Genomic DNA, 18332 nt, shown 5'->3' with positions numbered 1-18332 from the left:
TCCCAGGTACACGCCATTCTCCTGCCTCAGCCTCCCGAGTAGCTGGGACTACAGGTGCTACCACACCCAGCTATTTTTTTTTTTATTTTTTGTAGAGACGAGGTTTCACCATGTTAGCCAGGATGGTTGAGATCTCCTGACTTCGTGATCCGCCCGCCTCCACCTCCCAAAGTGCTGGAATTACAGGCGTGAGCCACCACACCCAGCCCTTTTTTTTTTTGTTTGTTTTTTAACAAAATCCTCATACATACTTAAAATCCCTGGACTTATTGGAATTCCATAGACGTATTTGCTAGTCTGTTTTGGAGTTGAGAAACACAGAAAACAACTTCTTGGGTGGTTATTAGAGGAAGTGCATTTACTTTGTTTTTTGTTGGAGTGGCTCTGTTACCAGTGTTTGGATTCTATTACCAGACTGCCAAGGTGCAACTCCAGGCTCTGCCACTTACCAACTGCACGACCTTAGGCAAGTGGCTTAATTTATCTGTGCTTTAGTCTCCCCAACTCCGTAACTGGGATGAGAGGGTTGCTGTGATGATTAGATGAGAATTTGTGGAAAGTGCCTGGCAACAGAGTAAATTTTATGTGTGCTTGCTACTATTATTACTAATTTAAAAACTTTCTTTTTTTTTGAGACAAGGTCTAGCTCTGTCACCCAGGCCAGAGTGCAGAGTTGGTTCACTACAACCTCTACTTTCTGGGTTTTTTAGTAGAGATGGGGTTTTACCACATTGGCCAGGCTGGTCTCGAAATCTTGCCCTTGTGATCCACCCGCCTTGGCCTCCCAAAGTGCTGGGATTACAGGCATGAGCCACGGTGTCGGGCCGCTTATTACTATTATTATTATTGGTCATCATTTCTTTTTTTGTTTGTTTTTGAGATGCAGTCTTGCTCTGTCACCCAGGCTGGAGTGCAGTGGCACGATCTTGGCTCACTGCAAGCTCCGCCTCCTGGATTCACGCCATTCTCCTGGCTCAGCCTCCCAAGTAGCTGGAACTACAGGTGCCCGCTACCATGCCTGGCTAATTTTTTGTAGTTTTGGTAGAGATGGGGTTTCACTGTGTTAGCCAGGATGGTCTCGATCTCCTTTACCTTGTGATCCACCCGTCTCGGCCTCCCAAAGTGCTGGGATTACAGGCGTGAGCCACCAAGCCCGGCCTGGTCATCATTTCAACAAATGTTTCTAAAGCACTTACGTTCAAGCATTGGCACTAAGATAACGATGAATGAAAGTAATAAAACAACTCTACTGGTGGGAGGATACCATGACATCAAAAACAAATTTATATGCCCAGCCCAGGTGCGGTGGCTCACGCCTGTAATCACAGCACTTCGGGAGCATGAGATGGGCGGATTACCTGAGGTCAGGAGTTTGAGACCAGCCTGGCCAACATGATGAAACCCCATCTCTACTAAAAATACGAAAATTAGCCAGGTGTGGTCGCACACGCCTGTAGTCCCAGCTACTAGGGAGGCTGAGGCAGGAGAATCACTTGAACTGGGGAGGCAGAGGTTGCAGTGAGCTAAGATCATACTACTGCACTCCAGCCTGGGCAACACGTGAGACTGTTTCAAAAAAAACAAAAAGGAATTTTTATATCCAGTAAATAACTGCTGTGAAGAAACCTGAAGAAAACAAGGACAAGGGAAACAATAAGGGAGCAGGCGGGTGAGACTGCACAAGGGGTTGTCAGGAAAGGCCTTTCTCCTAAGGTGACTGTAGGGAAGAGACTTTAAGGAACTGAAAAAGGATGCCATGTGTTTTTCTTGGCCAAGAGTGTTCGAGGGAAAGTGAACAGCATGTTCAAATGCCTTGAGGTAGGAGGGTGCTAGAGCAGCTGGCCAGCGCACAGTGAGCTGGGGACAGGGGGAATGAAAGAGTTTAGTAAGGAAAGGTGGGGCAGTTTATGTTGGGACTAGTAAAGCATGGCCAGAATTTTGAATTTTATCCCGACTGATACGTAAGAGCTACAAGAGAGGTTTGACTTACGAAGATCCCCACCCACACTTGCTGCTACGGAGAAAAGTGAAAGGAAAAGTGGGGTAACCAGATAGACACCGCAATAACTAGGGAGAGAGGATGGTGGCTTGGATAGGATTATAGTGGTCAAGCTGGTAAACTTCAGGTTCTGGATACATGGAGAGAACAGAGGCAACAGGATTTACAGATGAATTACATGAGACACGGAAGAATGACTCCAAGGCTTTAAGCTACTGAAAGTATGGATGTGCCATTTATTTGGACGGTGTGGTCATGGAGAGCTTCAGGAGAGCTTCATGGAGAGCTGAAGTAATGAAGCACCTACTAAGACACCTGTTAAATAGAGATGTCTAGCATGCAGTTAGATATACAGTTTTGGAGTCTACGAGAGACTGAGCTACAGATATAATTTTGGGAGTCAACACTTATTTGGAGCTATATATTTGTTTAACGTCTCCCAGGGAGTGAGCAAAGTCGGGAGAGGGTCCTATCGAATTGCAGGTAGCAAAGATGAAATGGAATAGCGAAGAAGTACGGGACGGAGGGACTCTTGAATGGATAACTACGGGAGTGATGTCACAGGTCATTTATCTGCCAAATTATTTTCGCTTAAGAGATTTCAGTCCTTCCAAAAAACCCTCAAGATAATTTTATGACTCAAGATTTCAGCGAATGCTGTAAGGAAATAGACTGTAGCCGGGCGCAGTGGCTCACGCTTGTAATCCCAGCACTTTGGGAGAAAGGGGGATTGCTTAAGCCCAATTGTTCAAGACCAGCCTGGCTAACACAGGGAGACCTCGCCTTTACTATTATTTAAAAAATATATATATATTTAAGAGAACGTAGACTGAAACTTGATATTTCTGAGTGGAATAATATCTTTTCCTTGCAGATTTTTTTTTTTTTTTTTTTGAAAAACAGAGCACGGTACCCCGCGATCCAAGCCACGAAGCTCTCAGGAAGAATGCCCAGCACGCAGCCACCCTCGCACCCTGATTGCCCTCGGGGCGAGGTCGCCGGCTGGAGCGGGGCTGCTGAAGCCGGGAAGCAACGCCGAGGTCCAAACCGACCGATGGGCGCCTGCAGTGAGGGGAGGCGGGCAGCCATGCCGGGAACGTTCCCAAAGAGTTGCGCCCGGCGCTGCAGCGTGGGAAACCCCCGTGGCGCTCGCCACTGGCGCTGAGGCGAGACTAACCTTGAGTCGCGGCCCCCTCACTGCTGTAACCCGGGTTCCATGGACAGCTCAATTTTCACCGGAAGGAAACCTCAAAATTCTAGTATACTGCAACCCAAAACTCACAAACCGCCTCACCTAGCGGCCTATCAGAAAAAACAAGGCGCACGGCGCATGCGCGCGCAGGGCCGCGGCCGGAAGCTAGAGCTGGCCTGTCGGGCGCCGGGTCCGCCAGTGTTTGTGTACGCAGCTGGAACGACTAAGGGAATGCTTTGTCCCTGCTAGGTACTTCTCAGTCGCAGAGTTTTCTTCTTCTTCTTCTCCTTTTTTTTTTTTTTTTGAGACGGAGTCTCGCTCTGTCCCCCAAGCTGGAGTGCAGTGGCGCGATCTCGGCTCACAGCAGCCTTCACCTCCCGGGTTCGGGTTCAAGCGATTCTCCTGCCTCGGCCTCCCGAGTAGCAAGGATTACAGGCACCCACCACCATGCCCAGATAATTTTTGTATTTTTTAGTAGAGACGGGGGGTTTCACCATGTTGGCCAGGCTGGTCTCGAACTCCTGACCTCAGGCGATCCGCCACCCCTGGCCTCCCAAAGTGCTGGGATTACAGGCCTGAGCCACCGCGCCCGGCCGGAGTTTTTCTTCTTAATAACTCTCCATGCCAACCCCGTTGTCATTTCCCAGCGGCTGCCACTGTCGGTCTATATAGTGGGCACTTTTCAGGGACAAAGAATTGGTCCGTTAATGCTCCTCAAACTCGAACGTGCCTAGGAATAGTTCGGGAATCCTGTTGAAATGCAGATCAAGATTCGGTAGGTAGGGGCGGGGGTCCAAATTTTGCATTTCTAGTATCTTCCTACACAGTGGTGATCCTCCTTGTCCCTGAATCATGGAGGAGGAGGGCAATTAGGGAGATCTGAGCCTGGATGCATGGTGGCCTTAGCTATCTTAGGTGTTCTCGCCCATTAACCAAGCTGGGAGGAACCGTGTGAATGCATATTTTTCCCTCTTAATAAAAGGGTAGTTTGAAGGAGATGCTGACAGGAGGGTAATTGGAAATGTTTTTCTTCCCAATCCAACTATATGGAATACACCTTATAATATTTATTTTAGAAGTGTCATAGATACGATTTGTAAACACTGACATATAGCAATACTAAATATCACTGCTAGCTCTCCCCCCCCACCCCTGCCGCTTTTTTTTAAACAAAAAGACGACAGTATGTATTGTAGGTGTTCATAAACTACATCTTCTGCATGGTGTTTCATGAGCATTTTTCAATGTCATAATTTATTTTTTCCTCCAACATTATTATGAAAAAATTCAAGTGTAAAGCAAAGTCGAGAGAATTTTACAGTGGAGCAGATCTCAAGAGAAGGGGAAGGACGGATTTCCCCTCTATTTAGCAGTGTCTGAAGACATTTTGGGTTGTCACAACTGGAAGGATGCTATTGGCATGGAGTAGGTAGAGCCCAGGGATGCTCCTCAACTTCCTACAATGAACAGGACATCCCCTGACAATAACAAATTTGCTGGTTCAAAATGCTGATAGTGTTGAGGTTGAAAAACACTGACCTGGAGAGTATAGAATTTTACTCTACCAGCTTTGTCACATATCTCATCAATCCATCTGTTTTCATACATTTCAAAGTAAACTGCAGACAGTAGCTTCTAAGTATGTCTAATGTACATCATTCAAATTAGTTTTTGTTTTGTTTTGTTTTGTTTTTGAGATGGAGTCTCGCTCTGTCGCCCAGGCTGGAGTGCAGTGGCGCCATCCCAGCTCACTGCAACCTCTGCCTCCTGGGTTCACACCATTCTCCTGCCTCAGCCTCCCAAGTAGCTGGGACTACAGGCGCCCGCCACCACGCCCAGCTAATTTTTTGTATTTTTAGTAGAGACAGGGTTTCACGGTGTTAGCCAAGATGGTCTCGATCTCCTGACCTCATGATCCACCCACCTCGGCCTCCCAAAGTGCTGAGATTACAGGCATGAGCCACCACGCCCGGCCCAAATTAAGGATTTTAAAGGTAAAAATGAAATGTATACCTTAAATACACATGAGTTTTTAAATGCATACACCTATGGAACTCAAGCCATATTAACGTATAGAACATTACCATCACCCCATAAAGTTCTTTCATGCCCTTTCTTAGTCCCCACCCAGTTCTCCCCAAAGGTAACCACTGTTCTGATTTTTTTTCCCCACCATATTTATTTTTCTTGTTCTAGAACTTCAAATGGTTGGAGTCATGCAATAGATATTTTTGTGTAAGGGTTCTTTCACTCAGGGAAATATTTTCATCTGTTATCATGTGTATCAGTTTCTTTTGATTGCTCAGTAGTATTCCATCATATGAATATACCAGTTCCATTCTTGATTTGATAGAAACCTGGGCTATCTTCAGTTTCTTGGCTATTATAAATAAAGCAGCTGCGAACATTCTTGTACAGCATTTTATTTCTCATGACTATTTCTTTTCAATCAATACTATATTCCAGGCACTTCCAGGTACTAATTATAGCCATGAACAACACAAAGATGTTGCATCTCTCAAAGACCTTATATTTGCACATTTCTGTGTATGGATGAAGAGGGCTAAACATAAAGGTAAAAATAAAAGAAAATTATGGGCCGGGCACAGTGGCTCACACCTGTAATCCCAGCACCTTGGGAGGCCAAGGCAGGCAGCTCACTTGAGGTTGGGAGTTCGAGACCAGCCTGACCAACATGGAGAAACCCTGTCTCTACTAAAAATACAAAACTTAGCTGGACATGGTGGCACATGCCTGTAATCCCAACTACTGGGGAGGCTGAGGCAGGAGAATTGCTTGAACCCGGGACGCAGAGGTTGCTGTGAGCCGAGATCACACCATTGCACTCCAGCCTGGGCATCAAGAGCAAAACTCAGTCTCAAAAAAAAAGAAAAGAAAAGAAAAGAAAATTATGGCCAGGCATAATAGCTCATGCCTATAATCCCAGCACTTTGGGAGACCAAGGAGGATCACTTGAGCCCAGGGTTTGAGACCAGTTTGGGCAATAGAGAGAGACCCCTGTCTCTACAAAAAATACAAAAATTAGCCAGATGTGGGGTCCTGTGCCTGTAGGCCTGTAGTCCCAGCTACTCAGGAGGCTGAGGTAGGAGAATTGCTTGAGCCTGGGAGACTGAGGCTGCAGTGAGCTGTAACTGCACTACTGCACTCCAGCCTGGGCAACAGAGTGAGACTCTGTTTAAAAAAAAAAAAAAGAAAATTACCAGTTAGTGGATAATTGCTAGCAGAGAAGTAAAGTAAGGTGATGTGAGTGATCAGATGACTGTGTTACCTAGATTGCCCTGTAACTGGAAGGAAGTGACTTTTAAGGCATGTATAGAGGCTGGATGCGGTGACTCACACCTGGAATCCTAGTGCTTTGGGAGACTGAGGCTGGAGTATCGCTTGAGGTCAGGAGTTTGAGACCAGCCTGGGCAGCAAGCTTTTGCAGAGACACGGTGACTTCAAAAAATCAAAAAGTTAGCTGATGGGGTGGCACACACTTGCAGTACCAGCTACGGGAGGCTGAGGCGTGAGGATCACTTGAGCACAGGAATTCAAGGTTTCGGTGAACTATGATTGCACTTTAGTCTGGGCTACAAAGCCAGACCCTGTCTCTAAAATAAGTAAATTAAAAATAAGGTGTGAACAGAATGACAATAAGATACCAACCCCGGAAGATGAAGGGGAAGAGCCTTTCAGACAGGAAGCACATGGTACAATGACCTTAAGGCTCTGTTTTAAAATGGGTGGGGGCAAAAAGCCTGCATTTCTGGAGCTTGGAGAATAAAGCTTTAAAAAATTATCTCATCCCACTCCTGTTCTTTCTTGCATGAGAGCTGGAGCCTATGCCCTACCACACATCCGTGGATATGCCCAGGATTTGACTTGAGCCTTGGAACTTTGCATAATAGCGGCTACTAACTTTTTGAGATAATACATTCGTGGGGGCTCAGTCCTGCCTCATCTAAATCACCAGAGACCAAACAAGGACGAGCCCAATATCTCTTGGACTTTAATGTCATAATGCTGTCAGAATAAAGTGAAAGATGAAACTAAGCTGGGCGCGGTGGCTTACACCTGTAATTCAGCACTTTGGGAGGCTGAGGCAGGTGGATCACTTGAGGCCAGGAGTTCAAGACCAGCCTGGCCAACATGCTGAAACCCCACCTCTACCAAAAACTACAAACGTTAGCTGGGTGCGGTGGGGTGGCATGTGCCTGTAATCCCAGCCACACAGGAGGCAGAGGCAGGAGAATGGCTTCAACCCGGAAGGTGGAAGTTGCAGTGAGCTGAGATCGTGCCACTGTACTCCAGCCTGGGCAGCAGAGTGCAAGCCAGTCTCAAAACAAAAGAAAACAAACAAACAAAAAAATTTATCTCAGCAGTAAAAAGCAAGAGAGCTAGTTTCCCCCCAAATTTAACCAAATGTTACTCTGGTGGTTAGTATGCCACCATCTTAAACTCCTTTCATCTGATTAGTAACAATAGACATTTATTTTATGACCAATTTTTTTTTATGGTGAATTACCTGTTTACATTCTTTGACTATTTTTCTATAGATATCTGCAAGCCCCCCACCCTCGCACCCTTGGTAGGGATTACTATTTTCTCTACTAAACTAAGACTCCAGGGCAGAGAGGCCTATGTTTAATTCATTTGAGGGAAGGCTTGGCACAAAGTGTACCCTTACATATTTTCTTTTTTTGAGACAGAGTTTCACTCTTGTTGCCCAGGCTGGAGTGCAATGGAGTGATCTCGGCTCACTGCAACCTCTGCTTCCAGAGTTCAAGCGACTCTCCTCCCTTAGCTTCCCGAGTAGCTGGGATTACAGGCGCTCGCCGCCATGCCCGACTAATTTTTTGTATTTTTAGTAGAGACGGGACTTCACCATGTTGGCCAGGCTGGTCTCGAACTCCTGACCTCAGGTCATCCACCCGCCTCGGCCTCCCAGTGTTGGGATTACAGGCATGAGCCACCGCGCCCAGCCTCGCACTTACAAATTTTCAAAGAATGAACAGTAAATATTTGAAAATTCCCTCCTCTCCCGCAATTTATGTTTGACACCGTCTTTCAGTTCTGCTTTAAAAATTCACTCTCGCGGCCGGGCGCGGTGGCTCACGCCTGTAATCCCAGCACTTTGGGAGGCCGAGAAGGGCGGATCACAAGGTCAGGAGTTCCAGACCAGCCTGGCCAATATGACGAAACCCCGGCTCCACTAAAAATACAAAAGTTAGCCGGGTGTAGTGGTGTGCGCCTGTAGTCCCAGCTACTCGGAAGGCTGAGGCAGAAGAATGCCCTCCAGCCTGGGCGACAGAGGGATATTCCGTCTCAAAAAAAAAAAAAAAAAAAATTAACTCTCTGCGTTTTTTATTCTGACATGGCGCAGGAAGGTAAATTCAAGACAACTCACGTACTCAGTTTTAGAAGTCGAGAGGACAGAATAATGGAAACAGAAATTTAAGCGCTCCCCCTGTTAGTCTCCAAATGTAATGTGTTCCAGAAAGGTAACCATCTGCGGAACTCCAAGGCTCAGACCACCACCAGATGCCCACACTTCAGAGGCATTTATATAACTTCATGGTTATGTCAGAGACCAGAAAACCCATTGACAACCAAACCCCTAAGCCCGAACTTCCGGCGCAAGCCGCACGCAGGCGCAGATTTACTAGCGTCAGAGCCCATGGTCACGGGAGGTGGGGGTGGGGAGGTGGTGGCCTAGCCACTTCCCATAATGCCGCGTTCCGGAAGTTGTTGCTTTCCAGGGGTCACTCTGGCGTCTGCTCCGTCGCTCTCAATTCGTCACCAGGAGGAAGACGGAGCTGGCTGCCCAGCCCAAAGGCCCATGAGGGGATGCAGTTATGGGCTCTGTCGCCGTGGGTGAGTTCTGGTCGCACTACCTGGCAGTCGTCGCTCGCCTGACTTCCTGCGCTGGGAGAGCCCCTGTTTTCCGCCCTAACTTCGTTCTCTTCTTGAAGGCCCCACTCTTTAAGCACGTAACCTGGCTACTTCCGGTACTGCGATCTCATTGGCTGCGTGTCTTGTCAGTTCCAGAAGCTGGCCAATGAGATGCTGCTGCTGGCGCCCTTCTCGACCCCGTGGACCCCGGGGTTCCCCGGTGGGATCGGAGCAGTTAGAAGAGGAGGAGAGGGGAGGTGTGGCAGGCGCCGAGCAAGTGGGTGGGTGGCGCGTGGCAGGGACTACCCTATGGGTTGGGGCTGGGTTTGCAGCCGTGTTCTTACTGCTGGTAGGAAAAGCAGGATCTGTCACCTATCCAGTTGACTACACCTAGGAGAGGACTGATCTACGCAAAACTTGAAAGCCACGTTAAGACCTGCTGACAAAGTTTTCCACACGCTTACATTTTTAATGGAACCGAGTAGGCGGGGGACGACTGGGAGGGCAGAGAGAGAAGAGACTTGGAATAATATGAGAGCCGGCAACACTATCTTTGATTTAGATTTTGTACGGAGTCCTGCAAAGAGTCATTTCACTAGGACGCTAATACTCATCCGATGACACTACTTGAAAAGTGTAGTAAGCTTATTGATGTTTTAGAGCTGATGGAAGTCACAGTATTCTCTCCTCGTGACTCATTAGTTGCCTTTACAGTTGTCAGAAATTTACTGGGGCTCTTTCCGCAGCACTGGAGTGACGCCTGTATGTCCTCTGCCTGCAGCAATTAACAATGCGTCTTTCAAGTTTCCTATGGAGTCTTGAGCTGCTGCAATCCTAAAACCGGATTTACTAGTGCTGTCTGTCTTCACTGCTGCAGACTTCTGACTTCTTATTCTTCACTCTTTTCTTTTTCACCAGAACTTGTTTGCTTCATTCTTATGTACCTACCTTTGCACCTTGTAATCATCCTTTATGCCTCAGGTACTATTCTATTTTTCTATTTAAATGCAAGAAGTATTTCTTCAGGACCTGCTATGTACTAACATTATGCTAGATATTATAGGCAGTTCCAAAGCTATGCCTGAAACCATTTATTTTTCTAAGAACTTTAGGTTCTGCTTAGAGAAATAAGATAAACCCAGAAAAAAATTTAAGAAATTCACTAGAATATCTGATAAGGGGACAAGATGACTGGAGCATACCATAAATACTGGAGAAGTTCAGTGGAGAGGTTAATTTAGAGTAGAATGATTGTCTAAGGCTTCCTTGAAATGGGTAGCTTGCAAGATTGGTAAGATTTAGATAGATAGAACATTACGGCTAGAAATCAAAGACATCAAGGCGCGGAGGGTACAAAGTGTTTTGGAGTGGAGTACAAGAGACAGACTTGGCCAGGCACGGTGGCTCACGTCTTTAATCCCAGCACTTTGGGAGGCCGAGGCGGGCAGATCACGAGGTCAGGAGTTCAGACCAGTCTGGCCCAGAGTTCAAACCCCCGTCTCTACTAAAAATACAAAAATTAGGCGGGTGTGGTGGTGGGCTCTGTAATCGTAGCTATTCGGGAGTCTGAGGTAGAAGCAGCATTTGAACCTGGGCGGCAGAGCAAGACTCTGTCTCAAAAAAAACCAAAAAGAGACTGACTTGATTGGCAGGTAAAAAGTGGTGGTCTTGAAACCCAAACATGTGCGTTTTACCTTTTTTTTTTTTGTAGAGATAGAGTGTCGCTTTTTTGTTGCCCAGGCTAGTCTTGAACTTCTGGCCTCAAGCGATCCTCCCACCTCGACCTCCGAAAGTGTTGGGATTATAGGCGCGAGCCACCGCATCCAGACAATACCTGCCTTTTAGCTCATTTTTGTTACCCTGTGTGATCTTTCACCATTTTTTTTCCTGAGTTTTCTCCTTGAGTGAAATGTCTGTTTAAAGTGTTGTTATGGAAATCCGATGTGATAATGTTTGTGAAAGGACTTTGAAGATCAAAAGTACTATATAATTATAATTTTAGTGGGTTTTTTGTTGTTGTTTTTGTTGTCGAGGCATAATAGAGAGTCAGGATTAGCTGAGCATTGGGGCCAAATTTATAAAGGCCTATGGTCCCTATTTATAAAGGCTAAAGTTTAGGGAGTGTGGTCTGGGAAACTGTTAAATGCTTTCAATCAAGAGATGATATAATAAAAATGGCATAACTGGAAGATGAATGTAGTACTGAACTCCCACCCCGATTAGAGTGAGTTGGATTGGAAGCAAGAACTTGGGTGCTATATGTTGTATTTATTTCTAAAATCTATAATTCTAGATAGGTAGACCTGTATGTACTTTTAGCCCTTTTCTTGTTTTCTAAGTTTGAATTGTTGACTAAAAAGGTGAAGATGTGATGTGCAGCTAGATTTGTCATAGCCTTCCAAAGTGGTTTTGGCAATAATGTAATAATGTAAATAGTCAAGAATGCAGTTGTAATCAATTTCCATTTAGCTGATATGCATAGGAAATCCTGGTGTGGAAAATGCACAACAGTGTATCACTTTTTGTATTTAGCTTTGAAGCTGTTTTGGAAAATTTCTAACTCCCTTCAGGAGGTTGTTGTCCGAATTATTTTTAATTTTTATTAGAGAAATTATCAATTTAATTTGCATAGACTGCAGAGCTAAGAAAGATAGCTTAGAAGGAAAGGAAATCAGTTTTCTGATTAAAGTGCCACTATTATTTCACATGTACGTAGTGAGGAGTCAGCTTCCTAAGAGTATCAAGTTCTGAGACTGTTCAAGACCTGTGTAAGAAGACCAGGGTTCTCTCCTGACCTTCTACATGTATTGAAAACCTCTTAAGCCTGCTAAGAATCAGTTTCCTACGCTGTGAAAAACAGGGGAGATAACTATTCTATCTACTTGAGTTCCTATTGAAAATTAGATGATTATATGTGATTGGTCTTTATAAATTACAGTGTGATAGACACACATAATATATGTGGCTTCATTATTTTACTGTCTCCTAGAGAAATATAAGACATACTTTCTTTTTTGTTCAAGCTAACTTTATCTTGTTTTCTAGATTATTATTTTGTGTCAGTAAGTAATCCATAAAGTGCCAACATGGGAAAGAAACGGACAAAGGGAAAAACTGTTCCAATCGATGATTCCTCTGAAACTTTAGGTATATTTCATTGACTAAATCTTTAATGTTTATATCTCTAAATGAATATGTTTTAAAATATGAAAATGGTATAAAACTGTACATTATTGTTATCTGCATTTTAATGTAATGTTTATAATCTATATGTCATTTAACAGTCTTCTACTTTTTTTTTTTTTTTTTTGAGAAAGAGTCTCGCTCTGTCACCCAGGCTAGAGTGCAGTGGTGCAATCTCAGCTCACTGCAACCTCTGCCTCCCAGGTTCAAACGATTCTCTTGTGCCTCAGCCTCCGAGTAACTGGGATTACAGACATATCCCACCACAGCCAGCTAATTTTTTTTTTTTAAATGGAGACGATGTTTCCCTATGTTGGTCAGGCTGGTCTTGAACTCCTGGCCTCAAGTGATCCGCCTGCCTCGGCCTCCAAAAGTGCTGGGACTACACATGAGAGTCACTGTGCCCAACCTTCTACAACATTTTTTTTTTTTTTTTTTTCTGAGATGGAGTCTGTCTCTGTTGCCCAGACTGGAGTGCGGTAGCATGATCTCAGCTCACTGCAGCCTTTGCCTCGCGGGTTCAAGCGATTCTCCTGTCTCAGCCTCATGAGTAGTTGGGATTACTGGTGTGTTCCACCACACCCAGCTAATTTTTGTATTTTTAGTAGAGATGGGGTTTCACCATGTTAGCCAGGCTGGTCTTGAACTCCTGACCTCAAGTGATCCACTTGCCTCAGCCTCTCAAAGTTCTGGAATTACGGGCATGAGCCACCGTACTGGACCTTCAACAACATTTTTAATGGCATATTATTGCATTGACCAAAGATCATGGGTATTTCATAATTTATTTAGATAATTTTCTACTGTTACAGATTTAGGTAATCTTTAACTTTTTAGTATTATGAATGGCTCAGTAGTAAACAACTTTATAGCTAAATCTCTGTGTATATTTAAATATTTTCCTAATACACATATATAATTTTTTAATAGAAGGGTATCAACATTTTCAAGGCTCTTTTGATTCTGTTGCTAAATTGCCATCCAGGAATGTTTTACTAATTTCCAGGCCCCCTAGCAGCATAGAAAAGTGCCCATTTCCCTGAACCTTCATCAGCACTGGTTAGTATCATCTGTAAAAATCTGTGCTGATTTGATAGTTGAAAAAGGGTACCTTCTTTTTCCAGTTTGTATTTCTTTGAGGACCGAGATTTGGTAGTTTTTCCACATGATCTCAGTTGCATTTATATTTCTTTTCTTGGTGTAAGATCATTGGACATAAAGCTAATTATGCCACTTGACTAGTTTCTAAACCTCCAGTGTTCCTGAAACGACTCAGCACTTTAGAGTGATTTGCAAAGCTCTTTACTTATCTTGGCCCCAACAGAGTTTTCAGCCTCAGGTTCAACTGCTCATTTTCACACATTGTGTAACTCCATCATCTGGGGAGACGGCATGCACTTTTACATGTTTTTGTTCTTGGCATTGGCATTTTCAGATTGCCCTTCACTCCCTGAGGTCACAGTTTAAAGTGTGAGCCGTGAAGTCAGAAAGATTTGAGTCTAAATTCTGGCATAGATACTCAGTAGTTATGTGGGCAGTAAATCTTAGTTTTCTCATTTATCATTGGGAATAATACTGTCTTCTAGGGTGATTGTAAGGATTAAATGAGATAATGTATGCAAAACATTTAACAAAGTTCATAGAACATATTTAATTAATATCAGCAATTTTTATTACTATTATTATCTTCTAGGATTGCACAGATATTACCTCCCCTGTGACACTTTTGGTGACTTTAGTCTTCTCTTCTTTTGCTGCTACACCATGTTTCAGAGATTTTTATACATTAATTTATTTAGCTGCCTTTCCTTCCGGAATGTGAGCTACTCAAAGGAAGGAGCTGTGACTTGGTCAATTTTGGGCTCCTGAGCGTCTAGCACAGTGCCTGCCCTGTAGTAGGTGTACCATTGACTGAATGAAGGGTGTTTTCTACAAATCTTTAAAGATAAAGAGAATCATAAATATGATAAAGGTCCTTAATTTAAAGGGAATAGCCAAATAAATTGAAATGAATTTGTAGTGGGGGCAGTGGTGGTTATATTTAGGACTTTAAGAAAGCAAAACTTCACAAATTTGTATCAAATCTGTTTCTCACATATTCATCTCGTATTATTCAAACATCAAACAATTTTAAGTTCAGAATATCTAACAGTTACTTTACAGAGTAAATTTCATTTTTGAAATGTGAATCAAGGTTAAGTTTTGAGATTAACCGAAGAAAGTGAGTTTTGACCTTATGTATTCCTTCTCTATTATTTGTTTTAATAGAACCTATGTGCAGACACATTAGAAAAGGATTGGAACAAGGTAACTTGAAAAAGGCTTTAGTGAATGTGGAATGGAATATTTGCCAAGACTGTAAGACTGACAATAAAGTGAAAGATAAAGCTGAAGAAGAAACAGAAGAAAAGCCTTCAGTTTGGTTATGTCTTAAATGTGGCCATCAGGTGTGCTTACTTTTAAGATCAATATGAGATTTTAGAAAACTCTTTGAACTTACTTCAGAAGGTATTACTTGGAAGTACAGTATGGGTAAAAGGATACTAGTAACATAGATCGTGTTCTCTGGGGAACCAGTTCTGAGTCTAAAGTGTGCGTATAGGTGGTAGAGTGTTCTCTGGTACCACACCGGTAGAAGTAAGGGAAGCAAGATTAAGCACAGGGAGAAGTTGAATGAAGAGGCAGTGGCAATGGCGTCTCAGCCAATCCCACAGTGATCTCTGCCTGAATTGAGGCAAGGAGCTAGACCTTTCTATCTGTGTATAGACCAGTCACTGGATATGGCCTGTCCCTAGAGCAGAAAGTAACCTTGGGCAAGGCAGCTCCTTTTTGTTGAGACCAATTCCTGGGGATGGATGGACTAGACTGTGAGCTCTCAGCCGGCCACATTCTCAGCACCTGGGGGAATGAGTAGTACCTTGATCTTTGGGAGTGAGGGCATGTCTGGCTGGCACATCATAGTGTCTGCTCTGGCAGCTCACAGTTACTACCGGGGTACTAAAGTCAGGGCCTCTCAGTTACCCTTAGTGGTGGCAAGTTAAGCTTATATGTTAGGAAATTGGGCTACTAGGCAGTAGTCATGAAGTCATGAGGCTTCAAGATGAGGCAGATAGCCAGTTGTTTTGTTTTGTTTTTTTTTTTTTTGAGATGGGGTCTTACTCTGTCACCCAGGCTGGAGTGCAGTGGTGCAATCTTGGCTCATGGCAGCCTCTACCTCCCAGGTTCAAGCAGCTTTCCTGCCTCAGTCTCCAGGTAGCTGGAATTACAGGTGTGCGCCACCACGCCCGGCTGATTTTTGTATTTTTAGTAGAGACGGGGTTTTGCCGTGTTGGCCAGGCTGGTCTCAAACTCCTGATTTCAAGTGATCCACTAACTTTGGCTTGCTCAAAGTGCTAGGAATACAGGCGTGAGCCACTGCGCCCAGTCAGGATTTTTTTTTTTTTCATTACATGTTTTCGAGTTGAAAATCTTATTGAGGTTGTTATAGATCCATGTGCAGATCTAATAAATAATACAGAGAAATCCCTATGCATTTTGCTCAGATGGTAACATTTTACAAAATGAGTATAATATCACAACCAGGTTATTGAGATTGATACAACACACCAATCTCAATCAGATCTCCTGAGTTTGACTTCTCTTTTGTGCATGTGTATGTGTACATGTGTATTACATTCTGTACACTTTTGTCACCTGTGTAGATTATTCACCACCACAGTCATGATACTAAATAGTTGAACATCACAGGGATCGCTCATACCCACCTCCCTACTGCCACCACTCTCTCCAGCCCCTGGCAACCACCATTCTATTCTGTATTTCTAAATTTAGTCACTTCATCAGAAAGGTTATGTAAATGGAGTCATACAGTGTGCAACATTTTGGGATTGGCTTTTTCTTTTTTCTTTTTTCGAGACAGGGCCTCACTCTCTCACCCAGGCTGGAGTTCAGTGATATAATCATGGCTCACGGCAGCTTTCACCTCCCAGGCTCAAGTGATCCTCCCATCTCAGCCTCCCGAGTGCAGGGACTACACCTGCATGCCACTACTCATGGCTAATTTTTGTAGTTTTTGTAGAGATGTGGTTTCGGTATACTGCCCAGGCTGGTCTTAAACTCCTGGACTCAAGTGATCCGCCCACCTGGGCCTCCCAAAGTGCTAAGATGATAGGTGTGAGCCACAATGCCCAGCCAGGATTGGCTTTTTCACTCAGCATAATCACCTGAAGATTTATCAAAGCTGTGTCTATCAAGTTTATTCTTTTTTTAATCACCGAATGTATTTTATGGTATATATGTACCACAGCTTGTTTTTACTGTTTACCTGTCGAATGACAACATCTGGGCTGATCCCATTTTTTGGTGATTAAATAAAGCCGCTATTAACATTTGTGTACAGGTTTTTGTGTGAACTTAGATTTCATTTCTCTAGGATAAATGTGCAAGAGTGCACTTGCTGGGTCCTATGGCAATTTAATGTTTAGTTTTTTAAGAAACTGCCAAACTATTTTTTCACAGTGACACTACTTTTTGTATTCTTACCAGCACTGTATGAATGATTCACTTTTTCTTCATTTTTGCCAGCATTTACAATTGTCACAGTTTTTTATTTTAGCCGTTGTGAGAGTTGTATACTGATATCTCATTGTGGTCAGTTAAAAAAATCTGTATGTTAGAAAAGAATGTTGTTTACTTGTATTTGAAAGGTTTAATTGTAACCTTTTAAATACATATGCTGAGTATGAATATACTTTGCTATTTCAATTTTTCGGAATATATTTTGTGTTACAAAGTTTACTTGCTACTTTTTAATTCATAAGAGTAAGACAAGTCAGTATTAACTTTTTTCCCACGAGATACTTTTGGCACTGTTAGCTAATGATTCTTAACTCTTGTGTCAAGACAACTGTATGTTTCAGATGTTCTCAAATGATGTAATTTTCAAAAATAATATCAAATGTTAATTCATTTATTTTGGAATTAAATATTGAGTGGGATAAATTAAGCCAATAGTGTTTGGTATCATAGTTAAGGAATTAGAAACTACCAATGTATATTCCTTCTCCAGAGTATATATCTCGCTGCAGTGGAAACAGGACTGGTTGTTGTACTGTGGTCCAAAAGTTGATAGATTGGTTCCAGTAGATACACAGTGAAGGTATGTTTCTTAGCAGTGATCTGACTAGCTGGAAGCAGGAGTTTTGGTCATGTTCTTTCATGAATAAGCCTATACATCTTCTAGGTAAAAGTCTCCCATTTGCTTGTTTAAATAGTGCTTTTTGACCACCTCCTGTGTTCTAGAATATTTGATAATATATTAAGTCTATTGCTTTGAGCCTTTGGGATTTATAGTTCAGGGGTGAATGGATATAAGTATCAGTAACGTTAGTACAAGGTAGAAAATAAGGAATGCCACTAGGAATTTACACCATGTTTTATAGAATTTGTTTAAAGGAAGGAGACAGTATTTTCTCATCTGGAAGATAAGTATAGGCTTCTGGGAGGAGGTGGCTTTTGAGCAAGATCTTCAAGAGTCGGTGGGATTTTGTTAGGTAGCAGTGTTCATAAAGGATTCTGGATAAATAGAATAATGTGAACAAAATTGCATAGTTGTGAAAAGTGCTGAGTGTGTTTTTAGCTAGTCATTGGTATGTGAATAAGAGAATGTGGGAGTTAACACTGGAGAGAGATGTTGGGGTCAGAGAATGTCAGGTTTGTTTATTAGGGGTTTAAGAGAGCAATTCATAATTTTTGAATTGTGTATGAACAGAGCTTTGTTAAAGGAACATTAAACTGAAAAAATATGCGTGTGAAGGAGGAGGCTAAGGTTAGGGGAATGTTTAGGAGACTGTTAAGGAATCCAAACCAGACTTCATGAGTGACTGCATTAGTGTGGTTTAATTTGGGTCGGAAAGTTGGAGAGGAAGAGTACTTTGAATGCATGGTTTTCTTTTTTTTTTTTTTTTTATTTTGAGATAGTGTTTTCGCTCTTGTTGCCCAGGCTGGAGTGCAGTGGTATGATATTGGCTCACTGCAACCTCTGCCTCCTAGGTTCAAGCAATT

General features: G+C 43.2%; 1 protein-coding gene and 1 long non-coding RNA gene across 3 annotated transcripts in view; one reads left to right on the top strand and one right to left on the bottom strand.

Moving 5' to 3' along the window:
* Window positions 1-3331, bottom strand: part of RWDD2B (RWD domain containing 2B) — a 7529-nt gene extending 4198 nt beyond the window's left edge. The window contains exons 1-2 of one of the 2 annotated variants that reach the window (XM_011999807.1): window positions 3177-3317; window positions 1060-1158 (exon numbers count right to left, since the gene is read on the bottom strand). The gene's annotated coding sequence lies outside the window, so the exon portion shown is untranslated. Of the gene's footprint in view, window positions 1-1059; window positions 1159-3176 lie in introns of both variants that reach the window. The other variant, XM_011999805.1, reaches the window with a different exon arrangement.
* A 5580-nt stretch (window positions 3332-8911) lies between these two features.
* Window positions 8912-14721, top strand: LOC105553671. The gene is made up of 3 exons (XR_001008190.1): window positions 8912-9068; window positions 12132-12233; window positions 14538-14721. It is a non-coding gene; the product is annotated as an uncharacterized LOC105553671 (long non-coding RNA).
* The last annotated feature ends 3611 nt before the right edge of the window (window positions 14722-18332 follow it).

The sequence above is a fragment of the Mandrillus leucophaeus genome, unplaced genomic scaffold, assembly GCF_000951045.1.
Source record: "Mandrillus leucophaeus isolate KB7577 unplaced genomic scaffold, Mleu.le_1.0 Scaffold600, whole genome shotgun sequence".
Lineage (NCBI taxonomy): Eukaryota > Metazoa > Chordata > Mammalia > Primates > Cercopithecidae > Mandrillus > Mandrillus leucophaeus.
This window is presented reverse-complemented; position numbering and strand designations above follow the sequence as displayed.